The sequence below is a fragment of the Eleutherodactylus coqui genome, chromosome 10 (assembly GCF_035609145.1).
Source record: "Eleutherodactylus coqui strain aEleCoq1 chromosome 10, aEleCoq1.hap1, whole genome shotgun sequence".
NCBI lineage: Eukaryota > Metazoa > Chordata > Amphibia > Anura > Eleutherodactylidae > Eleutherodactylus > Eleutherodactylus coqui.
The window spans coordinates 46,056,117-46,077,811 of record NC_089846.1 but is presented as its reverse complement, the minus strand read 5'-3'; the positions used below and the strand labels follow the sequence as shown (position 1 = coordinate 46,077,811).

The window sequence follows — 21,695 nt, the reverse complement described above, 5'->3', positions numbered from 1 at the left end:
ACTCCATGATGATGCAACAGCCACAGGACAAGAACCATATCCAGAAATTGCAACCAGAGAAACTTGGCAGCATCGGTAGGTGCAAAGAAAATCTTGAAATGTTTATTCTCCCAGGCTTGACAAAGGCCCAATTGGTGGCTGTAACGTCGCTGCATTTTGTTCTTGCTATGGAAGAATAAAAGTTTTAAGATTTTCTTTGCACCTACCGATGCTGCCACACTTCTTTCTTTGGGCACATAGACAGGTGTGATAGAACAGGTATTGCTGTAAGTCTTCTGTAGGACCCACTGGGCCACTCCACTGCCCCTACACAATACTGACTCTCTGTGCTCAGAGGCTACTGCATGAACAGGGAGGGAGATTGAGGAAAAGGCAGCAGAAGAGGGAGCAGGATGAGGCTGACTCTTTGCCCTCTGGCCCAGTTGGTCTCTTCAAGGCAGCAGGTGGTGGGAGTTCATACATGTTGTGTTGAGGTTGTTTTCGTTCTTGCCGCCTTTTTACCTGAGATTGTACAGATAGTCATTCTTCTCTCATCACATACAGTTTCACAGAAGGCCTAGGCTGCACAAGTCCTGTGAGCAGACCTAGCCATGGGCCTGATGTTGCTGCTGTTGTGAATAGTAGTTGCTGAGGTTGCAGGAATTTGGCATGGGTTGAAGTATGGAGATGATGCTCATAGCCGACTGACTGCTGTGTGCTTGAGACTGGGAGGAAGAGGACGTGGTGGTACTTAAGGCATGTTGTGTCATCTATTCTACAACCTGTTCTGCATTCTGCGGATATAGCACATAGATAGAACCACTTCTAAGAAATGACAGTGGGCTTGTCTTGCCTCCTGAAGAATGTGGAGCTGTTGGTTCAGTGGGAGCCGCTTGAAGTGCCAACTTGGCCCATTCTCTACCAAGTCCACTAACCCCACTGCCTTACACAAGTTTCTTATAAACACAATTATGGACTCGCGATATGGGAAATGTCTTGGCCTTACTGTGGATCTACTGACCCAAACCCAAAGCACCATAGGGATCTATAATGCCATGAGTTCAAATTACTAGACCCATGGTCAGGCCAACACACTTGAATGTATTACGTATGGATAAATGCACCCATAATTCCTTTGTGTGACATTGGTCATAGGCATACATTTGATGTATATGTTGGGACATTTTCCTGCCATATATGGCACATACTATGCAATACAGAGGGATATAAACCGAGCCTTAGGGCGCCCACCCACTGGCGTTTGCGATTTTCGTGCGTGAAAAACGCCGCGTTTTCGCGGCGTTTTTCCCGCGTTTTTCGCGGCGTTTTCGCGGCTTTTCCATTGACTTTCATGGGTGCATTAGGAGAAAAATAAGGACACATATGCAACTGACAGTTCCTATGTTAAAAAACGCAACGCAACGCAACGCAAAACGCCAGTGGACAGGAACACATGTTATCTCTATGCCTGTGCAGGAAAAACGCAAAACGCAAAACGCAAACGCAGGTAAAAAAACGCAAGTGGGTGGGCGCCCTTAGATGTCAAAACATTTCTGTAACTGCAGAAGCAATGGATTAAAGTTGAAGTTGGTTAAAGTTTCTTTCAGTTGCGAAATCAGAAAATTGATCAATTAGTACCTGGGCCAAGTGCCACTGAACTACGTGAGTATTAAGACTCTTGTTTCCAAGTGTTGCCCGGAATCCTAGCTTACTAACATGTAGGATCAATTCCACCAGGTGATACTTGTAAGTGGTCATGCATCAGCAGCACGTCCTAATGAAGTCCAGATGCAGGGAGCTGTGTTTACTCAACGGATAACTCTCCGTGCCAAGCTGCTAACAATTGTATTACATTACGGTAAACACTATTCCAGCGATAAGAAAGACTAAACCGCAGCCAACATGAATTAAACCGTTAACAGAAACCACAGTCTTCTGACATTGCAGCTTTAACTCTATTAAGTGGTTATGGTTCAGAATCTGAGGTACACAGTCCTTAAATTCTCTCCCCCAGAAACTAGTGGATGCATATGGAGGAAGTTGTGTGTAAGGTGTTTTTCAGAGTTTTTGAACTTCAAGTAGTCCTCCTAATATGTTTCACCATAGAAGGACTATAGTATAATAGTTTAATATGAGACCACCAACAAACTTCTGAGTTTGCTGGATGAACTGGCCATCAGCTTTTTTTCCTCTGCTGCCGCTACATAAGACATATTGTATCATATGCAGTGAATCAAAGAAATTGTATGTAGTATATGGATGGGCTGGATCCGCCAGAGTTTACTACCAGATCTTCACTCTGTCTCACAATGGAGGATCCTAATGGGGGACCTTTTACATCCATATCCCCATGACATATGGAAAGGGGGTAACTCTATTAATATACAAGTGGAGGCAGTCTTGTGTCCGGATGGGCACATTATGAAGAAACTGAGTTTAAAATTAAAATGTGAGCAGGTCCGGCACCCCAGGAATGAAAAATTCAGGTAACACATAGTTACATTTAAAGAGGATCTCCCATGGTGTAAAGTCAGCAGGACTGGTACATAGCTTTGCAGCCGTGGCCCCGTACACTCTCTCCCTTTTTTCTCATACTCACCTTTGTTCACCTGGATGGGCTCTTGTACCACACAAGCTCTTCACAGGGGAACACAGAAGCGGACGTCACAGTTACTGTTGATGATGATAGACTCCTGTCTCATAGTTATATTGAAGGAGATGATGGTTCATCCTTCCTAACTGTATACTTGTGGTCTTTTGTTTATTAAGGTGAACATAGAAGGTAATGATAATCAGTGTCCTCCCAGCAGGCAGAGATGGTACTAGCTCTAACTGCTCATGTGATGCTGTGCTGTGCTGATGCTTTGTGGGATTATTAGCACAGCACAGAAGAACAGAAAGTAGGGAGCAATCTAAAAAACAAGATGGTGTCTGATAAGTATCAGACAGGTGGCTGCATTGCATGGAAGTGACTGCACTATACATAGGAGACATCCAGAGTGTGACAGACAATCCGGTGAGGGGGCAGGGATGGAAAAACGTGTTTTCGTTGGAGTGGCCCTTGAAGCTTCCTATACAGGTCATAATTAGAGATGAGCGAGCATACTCGTCCGAGCTTGATGCTCGTTCGAGTATTAGGGTGCTGGAGATGCTCGTTACTCGAGACGAGCACCACGCGGTACTCGTCTCGATTAAACGAGCACTGACCATTGAATTCAATGGAGCCGGCAATACAGCCGGCTCCATTGAAAGCAATGGGCTGCCGGCGACCGCGGGATGAATTGTCGGGAAGGGCTTAAATATATAAGCCCTTCCCTGCAATTCATCCAGAAATGTGTAAAAATAAAATAAATATATACTCACCTTGTCCCGGCAGAACGATGTTAGCCCATTGAATTCAATGGAGCCGGCAATACAGCCGGCTCCATTAAAAGCAATGGGCTGCCGGCGATCGCGGGATGAATTGTCGGGAAGGGCTTAAATATATAAGCCCTTCCCTGCAATTCATCCAGAAATGTGTAAAAATAAAAAAAATATATATACTCACCTGGTCCTGGCAGACGGAGTTCAGCGCGGCCAGCGGCAGTCCTCCTGAATTGCTCTGAACAGCTGTGAGTAGTATTCAGCAGCCGGGGATTTAAAATCCCCGCCTCCTGAATGAGCTGCCTCTAATTGGTCACAGCCTGACCAATCAGAGGCAGATCTCACTCACACACCCATTCATGAATTCATGAATGGGTGAGTGACTGCTGCCTCTCATCTGATTGGTCCCGCTGAGCTAACATCGTTCTGCCGGGACAAGGTGAGTATATATTTTTTTTATTGTTACACATTTCTGGATGAATTGCAGGGAAGGGCTTATATATTTAAGCCCTTCCCGACAATTCATCCCGCGATCGCCGGCAGCCCATTGCTTTCAATGGAGCCGGCTGTATTGCCGGCTCCATTGAATTCAATGGGCTAACATCGTTCTTCTCTGCCACAGCTGTTACAGCTGTGGCAGAGGAGAACGATCTTTATGCTGACAGTGCGGGGGGGGGGTCTCACTCTTGCCACTATTGTGGCTTAATAGTAGGACCCGGGAACTTGAGATGCAGCCCAACATGTAGCCCCTCGCCTGCCCTATCCGTTTCTGTGTCGTTCCCATCACTTTCTTGAATTTCCCAGGTTTTCACAAATGAAAACCTTAGCGAGCATCGGCGATATACAAAAATGCTTGAGTCGCCCATTGACTTCAATGGGGTTCGTTACTCGAAACGAACTCTCGAGCATCACTGAAAGTTCGACTCGAGTAACGAGCACCCGAGCATTTTGGTGCTCGCTCATCTCTAGTCATAATCTATAAATAATAATTTTCTGCTATTTCAGTGCTTGCTGCTTGTCTGATTTTTGGCTTTGTTTTCTTAGGGCACAGCTATAAACGGTATTACAGTTTAACGGCATTGTCTAAAGAGAGTCTAACGAACTCAGAACCCACCTCACATCACATATTACAATTCAGTCCCTTCCATATAGTTGAGCTGTAGTTACACGGATGAGTTTAGATCAGTGAAAATCTGACCTACATTGCACTCATTCGCCAGCAATTTTTCAGCAATTGTCACATATGTATGGTGCAAGTTGGCATTACCAATGCATGATTTGCATTGATGTACGTGTGATGTTTTCACACGAGTGAAAACATCACATGTGGTTCCTATAGTTAAAATGGTAAAAAATAATGCATCGCACTCACATGCTAACCACATGGCATGCGAGTGCAATGTGTTTGTTTTGCCACTGTCATAGTAAATAATGGGTGATTCTTGAACAAGAATCACCCAAAAATAGGATGCGCTGCAATTTTTCTATCCCGGACTATTGTTGACTGTTGTATAAATACATGGCCATCACAAATTTAGCAGAAAGTTAGGACACAGGGTTCATTTTTTCTATTGTAGGAAGTTTATAAACTAAAAGTAATTAAACTACCAGCAAGTAAAATGGGTTTAGAATGTAGCTTCAGTATTATATATAGGCTGGGTGCACACTGCGAGTTTCGGGCTCAACTTGCATGGGACACCATATGCTGTCCAATACATGGATGGTCTTTAATATACATTTGTGTGTCATAACTCTCGTCCATGATAATTACAAGAACGCAAAAATACCTCCACAGTGCCATCTATCGCATGGCAGAATTCCTTCATATCACAGTGACCTTATAACAAGTCATTAGAGATGAGCGAGCATACTCGATAAGGCAAACTACTCGAGCGAGTAGTGCCTTATGCGAGTACCTGCCCGCTCGTCTCTAAAGATTCGGCTGCCGGCGCGGGTGACAGGTGAGTTGCGGCGATGAGCAGGGTGGAACGGGGGGGGGGGGGGGGAGAGAGAGGGAGAGAGAGAGATCTCCCCTCTGTTCCTCCCCGCTCTCCCCTGCCGCTCCCCGCCCCCCGCCAGCACCCGAATCTTTAGAGACAAGCGGGCAGGTACTCGAATAAGGCACTACTCGCTCGAGTAGTTTGCCTTATCGAGTATGCTCGCTCATCTCTACAAGTCATCAATCATTGGGAATATAAAACCAAGCCAGAAACCATGCACAGACAGACAGACTTTATTGGGGTGCTTGCCCCTAATCAGTGTGCAATAGGATTCTGGCTTAGTCTGTGAGGGGCCTACGACATGAGCCAGGGGATATAAAACTAAGCCAAAAAACCATGTACAGACAGACTGTTTTGGGGTGCTTGCCCATGTCATAGGCCCCTCACAGACTAAGCCAGAGACTTACTGCACACTAATTAGGGGCAAGCATCCTGAAACAGCTGTCCGTGTATGGATTCTAGCTTGGGTTTATATTCCCAATCACGGATGACTCACCTACAAATTATAAGAATAGGAGATGCAATAAGTTTTTCATGCAATGGTCCATGTTCATGGACCCCATAGGCTATTATGGGTCCATGTGCTGTCCGTGAATCGACACAAACAGCACACAGACCCAAATACGATTGTGTGCTGGGGGCCGTATTGAGGAAAATGAGCATCATATTAGTGGAGGCTGGGAACCCCCTTTAATCTTCTCTGCTAGAACCTCGTATTTATTTAGATTCATTTGTTTGGTTTTGTGTTTTCCCTTCACCTCTTCATAGCATGAGTTACCTTTTAGCGCAGAATAGTCTTGTTTTTGCGTGTTTCAAACTAGTAACCAGATAGCAGGATCAGGGAAATCTACATTTTGCATTATATTGCTTGACTAATGAGGGCTGATGTGAGATTACAGGGACTACAAGTGATGTGAGGTAAGATAGGGCGACTCCTGCCAGATCCGAGTTCTTACAAAACAGTGAAAATGATTCCATTATATATTACAAAGATTTTCCAAAGTTATCCAAAATGCTATTACTGTGCCCAGAGCAGCTCAAATCAACGATTGAAATGGATTTATATTCTAAGCATAGCAATAGGTTCTTGATGTAAATAATAGTAAAGCACAAGAGAGCACAAGACGTTGTTATACTACAAGCTGTATTCTATATGTTACATTAGATGTTGGCGGATAATCATGGGACCCTGTACTAAAACTTGGAAAATAGCCTTTCTTTCCAAATGTCCGATGTCAACATAATAAGATTTAAAGGGGTTTTCCAAGATGTAAAAAGATATTATGAAAAGTAATAAAAGAGCATATACTCACTTGTCCTGGACCCTCACAGCCCCCGTTCACCCTACCGACACTCTGGCATAATGCAGTCAGCATGTTTACGGAAAATCACAGACTGGCAGCAGATAATCACAGGTTTCAGCGGTTTACCACAGATGTCAAAGTAGATAAATTATTACTAGAGATGAGCGAGCACCAAAATGCTCGAGTGCTCGTTACTCGAGTCGAACTTTCAGTGATGCTCGAGAGTTCGTTTCGAGTAACGAACCCCATTGAAGTCAATGGGTGACTCACGCATTTTTGTATATGACTGGTGCTCCGCTAAGGTTTTCATTTGTGAAAATCTTAGCAAATCACCAAAGTCATGTAAAAAACACAGAAATGGATAGGGCAGGCGAGGAGCAACATGCAGGGCTGCATTTTGGGCTCCGAGGTCTCACTATTAAGCCACAATAGTGGCAAGAGTGAGCCCCCCCCCCCCCCCCCACTGTCAACATAACGATTGTTCTCCTCTGCCACAGCTGTAACAGCTGTGGCAGAGAAGAACGATGTTAGCCCATTGAATTCAATGGAGCTGGCAATACAGCGAGGGATGAATTTTCGGGAAGGGCTTAAAAATATAAGCCCTTACCTGAAAAAGAAAGATTTTAGTGTAAAAAAAAATAAAAATGCAGGCATTCTCTTCAATGGAGCCGCTGCTGCTGCCGGCGACTCCATTGAAGACAATGGTCCGCTGGCACACCTGAATTCTTTTTCAGGGAAGGGCTTTACATATAAGCCATTCCCTGGAAATGAATTAAAAGTGATTTAAAAAACAAAAAAAATTGATACTCACCTCCCTTCAGCTGCCGGGGCACAGCCGCATCTTCTCCTGCTGTCCCCTACACTGTGGTGCTGAACTGCTGTCATTCAGCTGTGAGCTGCGCTGAGCCAATCAGAGGCAGCATTCACTCACCCATTCATGAATTCATGAATGGGTGTGAGTGAGATCTGCCTCTGATTGGTCAGGCTGTGACCAATCAGAGGCAGCTCATTCAGCAGGTGGGGATTTTAAATCCCCGGCTGCTGAATACTACAGAGAGCAGTTCAGGAGAACTGCCGGCCAGACGCGGCTGAACTCCGTCTGCCGGGAGCAGGTGAGTATATATATTTTTTTTATTGTTACACATCTCTGGATGATTTTCAGGTAAGGGCTTATATTTTTAAGCCCTTCCCGAAGATTCATCCCACGCTTGCCGGCAGCCCATTGCTTTCAATGGAGCCAGCTGTATTGCCAGCTCCATTGAATTCAATGGTCAGCGCTCGTTTAATCGAGACGAGCACCGCGTGGTCCTCGTCTCGAGTAACGAGCATCTCGAGCACCCTAATACTCAAACGAGCATCAAGCTCGGACGAGTATGCTCACTCATCTCTAATTATTACCCACTAAGACTGGTCATCCCTCTGGGATCATTTTACATACTGCTAAGAGCCATATGGGGAGGTGTTAATAATCTCACACAGAGACATGGTGTGATCAAACAGTGTCTCCAGCTAAAATACTGAGGAAGAGGCGCAACGGCCTCGAAACGTGTCTATTGAATGCAAGTATTTTCATTAATAAAAACTGAGGAGTCAAGCTTAAAACTACCTCTTGTGCCTCTTCAAGAAAAGGGATTGGCCTACAATCACTTTTTTTCTTCATTTAGTCTATGTATTTGCACGGCCTTCTGGGAAGGTGTAACGTTTTGTGGACTGGCTGCACCCTCTCAAACTCATCAGGAATTGAGCAATCTCACTCCCATGTATAGCATAAAGGGAGGAGAGTATAAAATTCCGAAACCAAGACATCGGTTTATAGACTTTGAAACTCCCAAGTACATGCTCTTTTTTCCTCTCATCTGTCATTAGCATGGTGTGATCAAAAGCACTCCAGATTTTATTGTGACAAAGAGCATTATAGTCTTTCTTATAAGCAAACGACCTACTGAGCTTGCACAGAGAATGCCATCACTTCCATAACATTTGAAATTTCCCATAATGTCATTCACATCTGTATGTTTTAATTATCATCGAGGTACAAAGGTCAGGAATAAACAATAAGTAGTTAATTAGTGAAAATAATGTACTCAAAAATCAAGAAATAGGGAGTATATGAATAATTGCAAAGACACCTGTCTTATAACTCAGTAATAATTGTCAGGAATTTTCAAGAGGTAAACAATCATGGTTGACCTATGTCATCTTTCACATAAATCTGTTACAACATCAGATATGTTTTATGCCATTATATCATTAGTGAACTTGCTTATCATAAATATTTGTTACGCATTCTGAAAAAATACCATCTTCAGAGTTTGTTAGGTGTATTCTATGCCTGACGTTTTTGCCAATTATCCATCTTAAATTAATAGTAGATCATGTAAGTCCAACAAAACATCAAGTAGGCGTGCATTAGCAACATCTGGGAACTTCAGAGGTCCAAGATCACTCATAGTAGTCTTTAAATGCAACATACAGTATTGATCAGAATGACACACAGTTGCTCTTATTCAGACGACCATATATCGGCCGGGTTTTCACGCCGGGCCGCTATACGGTGTCCCTCTCTGCAGGGGGAGGCTGCTCCCAGCTCTTCCAGCCTCCTCCCTCTGCATAGAGGGACACTGTGTATTGGCTGGGCGTGAAAACCTGGCCGATATGCGGCCGTCTGAAGCCGCCCTTTGGGTGGTTCCCATCTGTGCACGAGGTTCCACTTTCCTCTTCTGTTCGGAAGAGCAGAAAAGGGCAATCCCCGGGGCCAAACAGCTCCTTCTCTGGACAGAACCGAACAATGCTGGATGGACCACATTGACTATAATGAGGTCCATCCGCTTTCTGCTCAGCTGTTCGGCTTTTGGCTTTTTCTTTCGGTATTTTGAGCAGGATCTGTAACGGAACGGATCTATCTCCAGATGGAGGTTACGACGAAGATGTGAAACCAGCCTTACAGAATACAAATATTGATAGAATTAAGAAACAAATCACTCTGACACAGATATAACTAAGAAATACTTGAACAGAGTTATCCGCAGCATGGCTGAATTCAATGACCTACATTTATTGGTGCAGTATGTTTAATGACATTTTGGAAATTGTCATAACTTTTACTACTGCTATGTTAGGCAATCATATTTAGAATAAACTGTTGAACAGAAAATAAATGAGCGTTGCATTGTGCTCAAATAAGATTGCATAACAGTGTCTGAGACCATGTAAAGCTTTTCCAAAGGCAGAAGTGGTTAGAAGAATGGCATTTGTATACAGGACTACTGGATATAGGAAGCAGATGTTCTCATCAGGAGGCTGTGAGTGTGTATATATGTGTCTGCAAGTATGGCATTATCTATATGTGTTTCTGTATGTGGTCAGTATTTACAGTATGTGTGCACAGTGATACTGAAAAGAATTCAAGTGGCACCTCATATTTTGCAGCAGGGCTACAAGGTAGTTATAGTGTATAATGGGCTACAGATGTGGAAAGTACAGAGTTGTTTCAAACCAAACTTCCAGCAATAAGTATCATTATCTGATGTGGAAATAGTTCAGATGCCCTTTGGATTGTCTGCCTGGTACCTATACTTCTAGTCCTGGTTCCAACCCCTAGCTAGCTCCTGACTATGTTGGGCAAACACAGTGAGACGTGCAAAAAAAGGGAACAGCACCCCCGAAGAAGAATAGATAAGTTATTAGCAAGTGGGAACAGACTCACCTGGTGTGGTTGAGCCGCCTCTGCAACTGCGGGGTGCACCACAACAACTGAACGCCTGTTGGCTTTGTATATACACCTCAATGGGTGGAAGGAGAGTCCTTGTCTGCTATAGACATCTGCTCTGAAGAGTATCAATCACATCCAACTGTCTAAACCTGCAGCAAAGCTCAGAAAAAAGGAAAGAAAATGGAAGAAAGCGCACCAGGACAATCTTCATGCAGTAACCAGAAGGAGAAAGAGTAAAATGCCATTTTATCTTTCCGAACTATGTTGGGTGAAAAACAGGGAATTCCTTAGAATTCCATCAGCGGATTGGGGTTTAGAGAATGATGATGGTGGTGGTCAGCACTGTTGCCTTGCAGGGCTGGAGTCCAAGGTTCAAATCTGACAACATCTGCGTGGAGCTTGTATGTTCTTGCTGTATTTCATAATAATCACTTTTACTTAAAGGGGTTGTCCCGCGCCGAAACGGGTTTTTTTTTTTTTCAATAGCCCCCCCCCCCCCGTTCGGCGCGAGACAAACCCGATGCAGGGGTTTAAAAAAAAAAACGGATAGTACTTACCCGAATCCCCGCGCTCCGGTGACTTCTTACTTACCTTGCGAAGATGGCCACCGGGATCTTCACCCACGGTGGACCGCAGGTCTTCTCCCATGGTGCACCGTGGGCTCTGTGCGTTCCATTGCCGATTCCAGCCTCCTGATTGGCTGGAATCGGCACACGTGACGGGGCAGAGCTACGAGGAGCAGCTCTCCGGCACAAGCGGCCCCATTCAGAAGGGAGAAGACCGGACTGCGCAAGCACGTCTAATCGGGAGATTAGACGCTACCATGGAGACGAGGACGCTAGCAACGGAGCAGGTAAGTGAATAACTTCTGTTTGGCTCATATTTAATGCACAATGTATATTACAAAGTGCATTAATATGGCCATACAGCAGTGTATACCCCCACTTGCTTTCGCGGGACAACCCCTTTAACATCATTCAGATGTTGCCTTTAGTGAGATTTGAACCTAGAACATCAGCACTGCAAGGCAACAGTGCTAACCACTGAGCCACCATGCTTCTTCTTCCTCCACTCTCTCCTCAATACATGTAAGCACTTGATAAAAAGGGTAATTATTATGAAGAAGAAACCCACACAAACACAGGGAGAGCATACAAACTCTGTGCAAATGTTGTCCTTGGTCAAATTTAAGCCTAGGACCTCAGCCCTGCAGGGCAGTAGTGCTAACCACTGAGCCACCATTCTTCCTCCTTCTCTCACTCCTCATCTTCTAGAAGTTATTATGTAAGGATCTAAGCAACTCTGACAAGGAACAAATTGTGATTGCTAGACGACTGGGTCAGACAATCTCTAAAACAGAAGGTCTTGTGTTCTTGGTATGCTGTGGTTAGGTTTCATCAAAAGTAGTGAGAAGAATGATAACTGGTAATCCAGTGACAAAGTCATGGGATTCCATGTTTGTTGATGTGTATTGGAACAAAGGCTAGTCTGTCTGGTCCAATCCCACACAAAAAAGCTCCTGTAACACAAATTGCTGATAAAGTATATGTTGGCTGTGATGAAAAAAGTATCTGAGTACACGTTGCATCATTGTATCAGTGCTGCATTTTGGGTGTCAGAGCTGCAGAATAATCAGAGTGCCGATTCTGATCCCATGGTATGATGAATGATGTTTTCTTTGACATCATGTGGGGAGAAGAAGAGGAGGAATGGTGGCTCTAGGGCAGTGTTCCCCCAACTCCAGTCCTCAGGGACCGCCAACAGGTCATGTTTTCAGGATTTCCTCAGTGTTACACAGGTGATGTAATTATTGTCAGTGCCTCAGACATTGCCACAAGTGTTTTTACTATAGGATATACTGAAAACATGACCTGTTGGTGGTCCCTGAGGACTGGAGTTGGGGACCACTGCTCTAGGGCAACATCTGCATAGAGTTAAATGAAGGTGATTATTATAAAACACAGGGAGAACTTACAAACTTCATGCAGAGATTGTCAGATTTGAACCTAGAGCCTCAGGACTGCAGGTCAACAGCTCTAACTGATCAGTCACAGGGAGACACGGGACACAGCAGATAACATTGTAACCTGCCGGCAGCCGCAACGAGAACAATGCAGCTATTTACACAGCTGGACCTATGATTAATCACACACTGGGCTCTGCAAACAGGTCATGGAGGCCACATTTACACGGAAATGAAGATGATAAAAGTGTTAATGGCCATTACCACTTTATGCAAAATGATCAATAAATCTTTCAATCTTTCAGTTGTTTCCATAGCTTTCATTCACTTCAATAAGAACTACACAAACAGCGCTTGGTTGAGGCACTTATCTATTTACAATATGGTCAGAAACAAAGGGCCGTTTTTTTCATCTTGGTCATGAAAAGTCAAGATGGGAACATCTCTTTAAGACCTCATAGAAGTGTATGGGTATCTTATTACTGCTTTGTAGAACTTGGAAGTTCTGCAGAGCCATAATACACTTGATTACACTTAAAAAAAATTTTTCTTATTGCAGCAAATAACTGCTTATTGCATGACAATGATAATTAGAAGTATGAATATGATGTGGGCCAACTGTAATCGCAACAATCCAAAGATATTGCAAAATATTTTAGTAAGCAAAACTTAACTTGAGTAAATGAGGAAAGGTTGCTTAATGCTTATAATCCTAATGTATTATGTCATGAATGAGCAAAAACGCAGAGGCGTAACTTGTAGCTCCTGGGCCCCAATGCAAACCTGTAACAGGGCCCCCAACTATAATGCTTTATTCATAGTACTGGGCTCCTTATATGGAGAAGAGAGGCCTTATGGGCCCCCTAAGGCTCCTGGGCCTGGGTGCAACTGCATCCCCTGCTTCCTCTATAGTTACGCCAGTGCCTGTGCACAGAGGTGTAACTTGAAGTTCCTGGGCCCCAATGCAAAACCTGTAACAGGGCCCCCAACTATAATGCTTTAGTCATAGTATTGGGCTCCCTATATGGAGAAGAGATGCCTTATGGGCCCCCTAAGGCTCCTGGGCCCGGGAGCAACCACATGTTGCTTTTATACACACAAGTGTAGCAAACCACAACAAATCTGGATTTTTATTTGTAGCGAGCACCAAAGTATATAAAGCTCAGAAGTTCTCAGCACAACTTTAATGTTTTGCATGAAACTACTTTAGATGTACTGTACCAATGTGATTTATTGTGGGAAAGACACTCAGACTTTTCTCGGTTTGGCATTCTTTGCTTTTATTTTTTCGAAGTAGCTTTAAGAAGTCAAAATGAGCGTCACAGAGGTTAAAGCAACACTCTGGTCCGCATATTAGCCTCTTACTCTCAAGCTCAGTACTATGCAGTAATTTCAGCAACTTCATTGGTTCTGATTCACAATTCCAGCAACCTGATTGGTTGTTTGGGTTCCCTGATTCAACCTGATTGGTTGTTTGGGTTCCCTGATTCAACCTGATTGGTTGTTTGGGTTCCCTGATTCAACCTGATTGGTTCTTAGGGCCAAGCTTGAGTGTAGTATAGATACAGTATATGCCTTTGGTCCAGGAGAAACAAAGATGGCTGAACCACTTCTCTGACTACTTGATGCACACTGTGTACACTATGTATTGGTATAAGACACTACATCCAGATTTGACTGGTCAGTACTGCTCATGTGGACAGCACTGGTCAATCAAAACAGGTATAGAGTCTTAGAGTTCTGATGCATACTAAGGCCAATGACATTGAGTACTTGTTCTGGGCCGCCCATCGTCATGTTCTATCTTGGCGTGAGTAATACGCGCCAAGATAGAACATACTGTGATTTTAATTGCGTACCTATTTTATGCAATTCGTGTGAGCGGAAACATGGCCACATAGGGGAGATTGGTAGAGCGTATTCTGCGTACAAGACTTGCAAAATTGCGTCAACTAAACTACAATGCTTTTCAATGTTCCTCTCACACTTGCGTATATTTAATGTGTGCTACGCGCATAAAAGAAGAATGCAGCATGTTTTACTTTTCCGCATATTACGAGCATAAGAGCCCTATTGTTCCGTATGCAATGCATTTGCAATGAGTTTTCCTATTCTCAACGTATTTTTTTATGATATTACTAAGAGACTAAGTTAAAAAAGAAAGCGGGAAGTTGTTGCAGGTCGGTGCAGGAGTCTTTAGGGACCACCGACCCATCCAAGCTGTTGTCTGTGGATATTGGAGGCTATAATAATGCTACCATGGCTAGTTTTCATATGGGCAAACTTAATGGTCAGTGGAAAAAAACTGTGAAGCCTAGAGAGCCTCATCCTCTAGTGAAAACACGGTTCTCAGAGCGCCGCTAACAACTCTCACCAACACAGGAAAGCACGAGGTGTTTCCATGGGATTGGACAACGTCTGACATCATTTCCTGCTGGTGTTCCTTTTTGTGCATGTAACATATGCATGCATACACGCATAAAAACGCACGCATATGCGGCAATACACAAAGATACATATTTCCATATGCATGTAAAGTGCTGTGAATTTCACGCTTCGTATTACGATAAGGTCATGTGAGCCTGGCTTAATACACAGTGTTCATCAGGTATTCAGAGAAGCTGGTGTGGTAATCTTTGTTTCTCCTTGGGGATCGCTTTAACACTGGATTGTTTGTTTAATTTACGGAGCTTTATACTGCAGCACCATCTTTTGAAGGCGGCTTCATCAGAAGCCTTGCTTGGGTCTCCCATGTCAGGGAGAGTGGGTGCTCGGCTGTCAGATGACATCAGGGACCGAAGAAACTTTTGATCCCTGATGTTTCACCCTTTACATGCTGTGGTCAGTGCAACCGCAGCATATAAAAGGCTGACAGAGGGAGGGTGCTCCCTCTGTCACCTACCCGACCTCAATGATGTGATCGTGGGGTCCCAATGGGTTGCTATGGCACTTTAATATAGCCTCCAGGTCTGTCAGCTACGGTGACTTATGAGGCTCAGCCTGTGGTTATTTCAGTTATTTCTGAGAGCCACATTGAAATTAGTGGGGCTGTAGCCATGTGTTAGCAGCCAGTGGTCCATTCACTGTGACATTATAGCGATAGTGAGAAGCAACCCTGCATTAATAAACAGGGGGGACCCCCCACCAATCTATCATTTCTCAACCATCCGATGGATGGGGGAAAACTTGAGGAAACTTTTAATCTCCCTCTAATGGCCAAATGGTTTTGTGAGTAAAACTGCTGTTCACTTGCAAAATGGCAAAGAAATTAAAAGTTAGTTTGAAAACTTCTATTTTATGATAAAACTGCATGGCGATTCACTTGTCCGCCATGCTGTGGCTATTTTGTGTGATTTTAAACTTTTACAAGATATGTCGTTAATGCTACCCCTGAAATCCTCACCTATATCCCGCGCCGGTGCTTGGTCCTCTGCACCTACGTTTGTTTATACGCTGCAGTTCCATGTGGTTTACGGGACATCACAAGCTCTGCAGCCAACAACAGAGCTCAGTGATCGAGTGCTGAGCTCTGTCATTGGCTGCAACGCCTGTGACGTCCCATAAACAGGATGGGGTAGCCTGTAAATGTGACGTCCGGTGGGAGACCTGGAGCAGCGAGACACAGCAGAAGCAGGGAGAGGTGAGTATATGTCTATTTGTTATTTTTGAGCATGAGAAAGGCGTTTTACCCATAAGCTATAACTCGGGCAGCCCCTTTAAATTATGATACAGTACCCTGTGGGCAAATACTTGGCGCCAGGATAAAACGTGCCATTGGTACTGAGCATGTTGAGAAATTTTGTATTGATATCATTAAAATATTCTGTTTTCAACAGTAAAATAATTAATGATATGTACAATATGTTCAGGACACATTCATCAAAGGCTTATGAGCGGACCGAAATGCGTCATCAAGATATGTATCAAGTTACTTGAATGAAAAAACTGAAAAAGCAAAGTTATTTCCCAAGATTTCTTGTGTATTCCTGTATATTGGAGTATACTCACTTCCCTCCACATCCACCACAAATACGGCAGTATAGCTTAGCACATATACATAGAACTTGTTACACTATAGATGCTATGTAAATTTGTTTCACATTTTGCCTTAATGGAGGGTATCAGATTATAGTATATTTTTTCTTTTACGGAAGAACTTCCAAGGACAATGTAGTGAAAACAACTCAACTGGATGTTGCTTTAATCCATAAATGGGTTTGAAATGAACAATATTAGAAGTTCTTGTGCCAAGAAATACAGATCTAGAGCTGGCAGTTCACTGATGGATAATGCACCATTACTGCAGTCCAAGGAGAGACAAGCGGGTAAACTCTGAGAAGTTGCCTTGGAAACATAACACAGAGACAGAGTTGTTGATGAAGTTGTCCAAGTGACAGGTTTGAAGTTGAAGCCCAGTCAAAGCCAACGTCCACTACCCAATATGGCCTCACTGGAGGGAACAACTCCCAGTTTGGAATGACTTAATATTAAAGAGAATGCATCTACTGCACGATGTGAGGCTGAAATGGGAAAACCCTGACTGCTAGAAAGATTGTGATCTCTACAGGATTTATAACTGTTTAACAAACTCAAAATGATATTCTAGTGTTGTATTAAAACTGAGGTTTTTTTTTATTTTGGAAGAATAGACAAAGTTTTTGTGTTAGTTTTTCATTAAGTTTTTGAGCCAATGCCAGACGTGAGAACAAGAGATATATGAAGCACACTCATTGTAAAAAAAATCCAGCAGGAGTTGTTAGAGTCGAACTAAAATCTATATGTGTGATTGTAACGCTGATATAAGTAAGTGATTACAGTATTAGAGCAAAATGATCATTTATTGTTGAACACTGACCTCTTAAAGGGAGGCTCTCTTACCTTGTTGTACCATCTCTAGCTTGGATACAGGATCTGATACTGGCAGGCATGGAGGCTCTAGTACCCTGCTGTACCGCCTCTAGCTTGGATATAAAATGTGATAAGGGTGGGTATGGAGGCTCTAGTACCCTGTTGTACCACCTCTAGCTTGGATACAAGTTGTGATACAGACGGGTATGAAGGCTCTAGTACCCTGTTGTACCACCTCTAGCTTGGATATAAGATGTGATATGGGCAGGCATGGAGACTCTAGTCCCCTGTTGTACTGCTTATAGCTTGGATACAAGATGTGATACGGGTGAGCATGGAGGCTCTAGTACCCTGTCGTACCGCTTCTAGCTTGGGTACAAGATGTGATACAGGCAGGCATGGAGGCATACAGGTTCTGTATGGTATACTACAGCATATCACTCCACATTTGCGGTAACTCAGCCTCTTTATCTTGCAAACTTGTAGGCAGTCGAAATTGGCATTCCAGATGGTCTCATACACCTGGCGACTGGGCAGGCCACAGAAGCATGGCAATGTTGTGGAGGCATTCCTGTGACACCCTTATTGTGTGCAGCCAAGCATTATCCTGATAGAAATGCCTCTTACAAGTCTGTCATGAGAAGCAAAATATTGCTGAGCTGTTGTTGTCCCTCATACCACTAGTAGGGGTTACCGACTTTCGTATGTCATGGCCCCCCTGGACCATCAGACCAGCAGTGGGGACAGTGTGCCACTCCACAGCAATGGCAGGGTTGAGGCACTCACCCCTAGGTCTCCAGACATGAACACTGCTGTCTTTGGTGCCAAAAGAAAAATTTGGATTCATCTTTGAAGACAACCAGGTTCCACCCTGTAGCAGTCCAGTTTCAGCATTCACAACACCACGGTGAGTGGTTGTCAAAGTCAATACATATAATAGGCACCGTGAGACCAAATGTCTTTCAGACAAGTGCCTGAAAGTGGTTCAGACAGACACAGAAGCCTGTAATGATGGTGCCACCTGTCTCTGGTGGACAACACAACAAATGGGGCTGCTCATGCTCTTTGGAGGATCAGACGATCCTCTCTACTGGTGGTCTGTCAAAGGTGTTCTGAGCCCGGTCACCTGGTGTGCGTGCCCTCATGCATCCACTGGTCCTAACACATCCTAACAGTCTGGTCAGAACGGCCCAGGTGGCGGGCAATTCAACAATACGATTATTCAGCTTCTCACATCCCAATAATGCGCCCCTCTCAGACTTTGGCAACTGGGTGATATCTCTTCTCTGCGTCGTAGAGGGGTCAAGTAGTCAACAAGCTCTACACAAGCGGAAGAAGAGATCACTACATACAAGTATGCTCTGAGAGCCTTTTTTAGGCCAAGGGTTGAACCACTTTTAGGTTCTCAGATGGCAAGGCTGTTCATCTAATCACCAACAACACCAAATTTTTGAGATGTAACTGCATACCGAGTTTTGCAGCAAAATGACAAATCCTTCTAGGTGCTGGATTTTTTTTTTGACAATGAGGGAATAAGGAAGGACTTATACTTCTTCTTGCTGGAGCCACTTCTTGCTTTCATTAAAAAAAGCATCAAAAACTACATGAAAAACTATCACAAAAAAATCTCTGTGTGAAACCACCCTAAAATAATAAATAAAATAAAAGTCGAATAACACAAAGTCTGTTGAGAGGTTTTTGCTGCCGTGCACTATAGGCGCTATCCTACTATTACCTGGGGGTTAGCAGATCATACTGTACATCACCTCACCATCAAATCAATGTGTGAATCTCATTTGATATCTTCCCAAGTTATAGAAGATTGATAACGCAAAATATTCTATTGTAGATCCAACTATTACATAACTTTACATAATTTATATCACTAAGGGTTTATTCGCACTTCTGTATTTTTCATCAGTATTTTGTGAGCCAAAACGAAGAGTGGAACGTACAGAGAGAAAGTAGAATGGGGAGATTTGCATTTCTTCCATATTTTGGACTCACTCCTTGTTCTGGCTTACAAAATACTGCTGAAAAATATGGACATGTGAATAAACACTAAAGGCTGGTGAAGGGGGTGATTCTTATAGGGCATGTGCTCTGTTAAACCACTATTTGACAAATTCTCTTTTAGGTCATGTTTACCTAAGGCAGCATGCACATGGGCAGGTCAGATTCTGCATGCTGGAGCACGCAGCGGAATCCGACACTGTGCCCAGCCAGCATCTGCGTATACCTGCATTTTCTTATTTTTTTCTGTACTGCGGATTGTCCGCATGGCTCACTGTCGATTATGTGCAGTACAGATATATATATATGTATATATATATATATATATATATATATATATATATATATATATATATAATTTTTTTTTTTTTTAATCCTGCTTTTCCCACAGAATCTGTGGCCCAGTCACAATGTTAATGGAAGCCAAATTTTAATAGCAGGATATGCACATATATTAAATATTATATATAAAGAGAACCCCAAATGGAGAATTAAACCAAAACCCACATTAGGGTGTCTTTACCGTGTATACATTATTTTGATACTCTGGAATAATATCAATTTATGATTATTCTTCCATTTGAGCACTTTATGGATAATGACTTTGATAAAACATACAGGTGTGTCCTTCTTCTAAGTTCAACCTATCCCAAGATTTATGTTCCAGGATGACCGGCTTTGTAAATACGATTTTGTGATACTGTGTTGGGAGATATCTATGTTATATGAGTCTATGTGTGGCCACACAGTGGTTGTGTTGTGAATTGCAGCCTGTCAAGAGTTTTGCTAGCATATCGTAATGTATTGAATTTGTATCATGATGAGACATTGGAGTCCTAAACAAAATTTGCAGAAAGTTATTGGTGGACACATCTGTAATCATGTAGATAAATTATTTACTTATCGGTTTAATGATATGTGTATATATATATATATATATATACAAACAGCCTGGAGATTTTTGCATCTGCTTTTGAGACTTACTGTTAGAACCTCTGCTATAAAGATTATATCTTATGTGACATTCCATACTCAATCTATTTGTAGGTATTTACGCCAATTGCAGACTGTGATGTTCTTGTGCACAGTGCAGAGGGTTGAGCCCTATTCTCATTTGCACAAGGGAAGACTAGAAGCAATGGGATGAAACTGAGAGGGAGGAAACACAGATTAGATATTAGAAAAAACTTTCTGACAGTGAGTGTGATCAATGAGTGGAACAGGTTACCATGGGAGGTGGTGAGTTCTCCTTGAATGGGAGTGTTCAAACAAAGGCCGGACAAATATCTGTCTGGGGTGATTTAGTGATCCTGCTCTGAGCAGGGGGTTGGACCAGATGACCCTGGAAGTTCCTTCCAACTCTACCATTCTATGATTCTATAAATGAATTGGTGCAAGTCCAATAAGAAATGTAGAAATATATAAGAAATCCCGGCACTCACTTTGCTTCTTTTACTTCTTTATTCTAGTACCATGATCCATATGTTAAGATATATTGCAGCCTGTCCAGAAACCTTTGTCAAATACTTGTGGATGGGTTGCAATATGTCACCAGCATATGCATTATGCTTCTTGAATATAGAAACAAACAAAGCAAAGTGATTTTTTGTATATTTCTTGGAGTAAACTCCCTTCCTCCCATGTACACCACATGTACTTCACGAAGTGCCGTCCCAACCTACCACTTTAATAACTAATGCAATCTTTCTACAATATCATGGGGCCTCACTTTAGGCTGTCAGGTCGAAACTTGAGCCAGTTTTTAGAATAATTTATTCTTGTACATAATTCTCTTTTTTGGTTCTCATATACTACTTGTAATCTACTGGCATCATGAATCTATGCTATAGTGGTTGATAAGCATCTAAATAATCAACTGAGGTTTGTCAACCAAAGAATATGTAGGGATAATGTCTTTGTATTTTTAGCAAAGTTGAAGAAAGATATAACTTTGTTCTTGGACGCCTCGTATTTGATGCATAAGAACATGGAAATTCTAGATTTTTCATAGGATCACTATTGCAAGATGGATGTGTTATGGGACACTGTGTAGACCACCTTTATTATGGGCATTGTGTAGGCTGGCTATGTTAAGGGCATTGTGTAGACCATCTTTGTTATGGGGCATTGTGTAGACCACCTTTATTATGGGGCATTGTGTAGGCTGTCTGTGTTAAGGGCATTGTGTAAACCACCTTTGTTATGGGGCACTGTGTAGACTACCTTTGTTATGGGGCACTGCATAGAATGCTCACAAACAAAGGTATCCTTTTGCTAAGTAAACCATAACTTTAAATAACATACTGTAGTTAAGATAGAAACAAGAAGACCCTATTAATTTGCTAATGTACTAAAGGACAGCCTGAACATAAAAAGAAGTTGCAATGAGTTCCCAGTCCAAAGGATAGACAATAACTTTATGATCAGTGGGGGTCGGACCGCTAGGACCTCCACCACTCTCAAGAATGGGGATCCTGATGGTGTGCACTGTGTACATGTGTCCCCGTATAAAT

At 42.9% G+C, this 21,695-nt stretch overlaps 1 protein-coding gene across 1 annotated transcript in view; it reads left to right on the top strand.

Annotated features, from left to right (window-relative positions):
* Nucleotides 1-21,695, top strand: part of LOC136580410 (rho GTPase-activating protein 20-like) — an 87,928-nt gene that overhangs the window by 13,456 nt on the left and 52,777 nt on the right. The gene's annotated exons all lie outside the window — the stretch shown is intronic.